Source organism: Microtus pennsylvanicus, chromosome 5 (genome assembly GCF_037038515.1).
Source record: "Microtus pennsylvanicus isolate mMicPen1 chromosome 5, mMicPen1.hap1, whole genome shotgun sequence".
NCBI classification, from domain to species: Eukaryota; Metazoa; Chordata; class Mammalia; order Rodentia; family Cricetidae; genus Microtus; species Microtus pennsylvanicus.
Genome location: NC_134583.1, coordinates 17,893,550 through 17,896,924, shown reverse-complemented (window position 1 = coordinate 17,896,924; position 3,375 = coordinate 17,893,550).

Here is a 3,375-nt window from a genome sequence, read left to right as displayed (position 1 = left end):
ATTTCTCAATATCTGAATGTTCTAATTTTTCAAATCCTGACATCCTGCCTTCTGCTTGATCTATTCTGTTAGTGTTAGCTTTTCACTGAGTATTTTGTCTGATTTTTTTGAGCTTTTCAGTTACAAAATTTCAACACAACTTTTTCAGTATTTTTTTTCTCCTCATTAAATTGTTCTTTCATTTCCTGTATTGGTGTCGCTATTCCATTCAGCTGTTTATTTATTTTCTGTGAATTCTTTCTGGAGAGTAAGCCCTCTTTGAGTTTCTTAATTGTTCTTATACTACTTTATAATCATTTTTTTCTAGGATTTCAACTAATTCACTCTTACTGGATTAATTGCTGAAGAACTGATCATTTTTGGAGTAGTCACGTTGCTTTGGTTTTTATATATTTCTTATGTTTCTGAATTGAGACTTGTGCATCTGGGCTTAGGTCACTGCTTTAACTTTTTAAATGTCATTTTACTTTTCCATTTGAAGCACTTATAATATTCAGGTGAGACTAGGTTGTAACAGGGATGAGGTGTAATTCCTCCCCGCGAGTCTGGGTGTGTCACTCAGTAACTCACAACTTGGCCCACATGCTCAAAGCACCAGCTGCAGTCTCCAGCCCCACTGTGGGGCTACAGCAGCAACTACAACTGAGGAGTAGGCCCTTAATAGTCAATTTGAGATAATCATTCTGTCAACTCTAATAACTTTGGGGGAATAAAGAGAGGAAAGCCATTGGCGTGAAGTATGATATTAGTTGCTAAAGGCAGGAATGGGAGAACAATAAACTTAGTGTAACTAGCAATTAGTAGCAGAACAACAGAGAAATAGCAGAGGGGGTCAAAGTAAGGAAAGAGGGTTGAGAAGTGAGATTTAAAGATTGTTAATGTTGTTTTAAAATGTGTAACTAAGAAGCAAAAAGAAGGATGGTGGATGAATAAAATAAAATTGAGGTAGAAATGAGAAGTATATGCATTGTAGGAAGAGAAATAGGACAGGTGTAGAAACAGATAGACATTATCATTAACATAACTGAGCATATAAAAATTAAAACAAAATATTTGAGAATCCATAAGATTTTAAAACAAAGCCAAAGGGACAGAGAAGCAAAATTTAAAGAACTATAGCATTAGTCAATATGTGTTCCTTAAGGAACAGGTGTCCTGTCATTACTCCCCCAGAGATGTCATAGGGAGCAAACTGCACTCTAAGAAGTGCGCTGGGTGTGTATTCAGAACAGATTTGTTCCAGGATACTGCAATTTAAATGTCTGCCCAGATGTCAGCAAGGGCTAACCCCTCCTTCCCAGCGGTTCTTGGCCCTTGCGGAGGGTGGCATGCAGGCCCATCCTGATTTCCACATGGACTGGTAATCACACTTTCCTTTGGTGGGTTTTAAATTTGTGGCCACATTCTTTCTTGGATCTTTGTTCTTAAATGCCTGTCTTTCCGGGGCTCTGATTTGTTAGTTACTGGTCAGCATTTGCAGATTTAGTTGGAATTTGACCCACTAGGTTTCAGTTCAGGACATCCGGTGTGTGATATTCATGTGGTCATGTGCTTCTGTGGATTTTGTGTGGTCTATAGGTAGAAGTGAGGCTTGGGGCTTTTGTAGACTCACTTGCGCCAATTTATTACCCTTCCTGGGAATATGCTAGCTGCCCCTTGCAGTTTGTGGGGTTGTTTTGAAAGATTTTTGCTTCAGTTGTCTTTGTTTCTAGGGATTTTCATTTTCTTTCCTTTGTTAGCCAAAAGTGAGGGAGGGGAATTCTCTCCCTTTCCTGCTTGCTGTTTCAGACAGTGCTTTGGGTTACAGTCTGCTGCTTCTCTTATGAACCTAGCATTTAGTATTTCTGCATTTCATCTAATTTCACAGTCCGCTGTTTAGGGCACTTCTCCATCCGCTGTCCACGTGTCTCACTTCTTTGAGAGACATGGAGCAGAGGTCAGTGTGGTTTATCCCCAATCTTCCATCTTCCCTTTTTTTTTCGTTCATTCTTATTTTTTTTCAATTTAGAGGTGGTTTCACACTATTGTCCAGGATGGCCTCAAATGTATTGTAATGCTCCTACGTCAGCCTCACAAATGCTAGTATTATAGGCATGAAGCACCACCCCCCAGCCATAAACCCACAGGCCAATACGCAGCTAGTAATTTTTTTTCCCTTTCTGTCTTTTGGCTCTTGTGATTGTTTCCTTTGGTGTAAAGAAGCTTTTTAGCGAATCCTATTTGATTTATTCATTTATTTTGTTTTATGCGTATGGGTGTTTTGCCTGCATGTAGATATGTGCATCATGTGTGAGCCTCATTCAGGTAAAGGATGAGGATGTTGGATCCCCTCGAAATGGAGTTACAGACCATTCTAAGCTGCCAGATGGGTGCTGGGAACAGCACCCAGGACCTCTGCAAAAACAAGTGCTCTTAACTGCTGAGTCATCCATCTCTCCAGTCCCCGAAGAAGCCTTTTAATTTCATGCTTTCCCATTTGTCAACTTGGCAATTGTTTCCTGAGCTGTTGGAGCACTACTCAGAAAGCCACTAAACTGCCCAAATCCTGTAGAGTCCCCTCTGTTCCCCTTGAGCAATTTCAAAGTGTAGGCTCTTGAATTAAGATCTTTGATACACAGGTTCTGTGCCCAGAGTGCTAAGTTGACGTCCCTGCTCTGTGTTTTTCAGGTCCATAACCTTGGACAAATATGCAGCGTCTTCGTGTATGCAGAATATATGGAAGAGCAAGTAATTTAGTAAGTGTGAGACACTTAAAGCCATGCTATATACATGGGTTTCAGGTTAGGAATTATGAAGGCTTATTTTTGTTTCATTGCATTTTGTTTTTTAAGAAGGGGTGTTGCTGTGTAGTGCAAGCTGGCCTCAAACTGGTCATCCTCTTCACTCAACCTCCAGAATACAAGGATTGCAGGCATGCATTACCACACACTCCTAGATTTTTAGTAGGCTTATTATTAGAAATGCTTGCTAAATTCAGTCAGTTTTCCTATTATAACTTTATGGGTTATGCTACTTTTGAGTAATTTATTTTGTTGACAAATTTTGAAACAATTGAAATTTGGTATATACCTCAAGTAAAATATATGTTAAAATGTGAACCATTTTGAGCTGTTTCTGTACATGGTAAGAGGGAGGAATCTAGTTTCATTTTGACAAATGGCTATCGAGCTTTCCCAGAACCCTTGTTTGAAGAGGCTGTCTTTCCTCCGACATGTTTTTGACACCCTTGTCAGGATTCATATGGCTGTAGCTGTAGGACTTTATTTCTGGGTCTTTTGTTCTGTTGGTCTCTACTTCTGTGCCGGTACCGTGCTGACCTTACTAATACAGCTCTGTATACAATTTGAATCAGGTACTGAAATACTTCTGCTATTG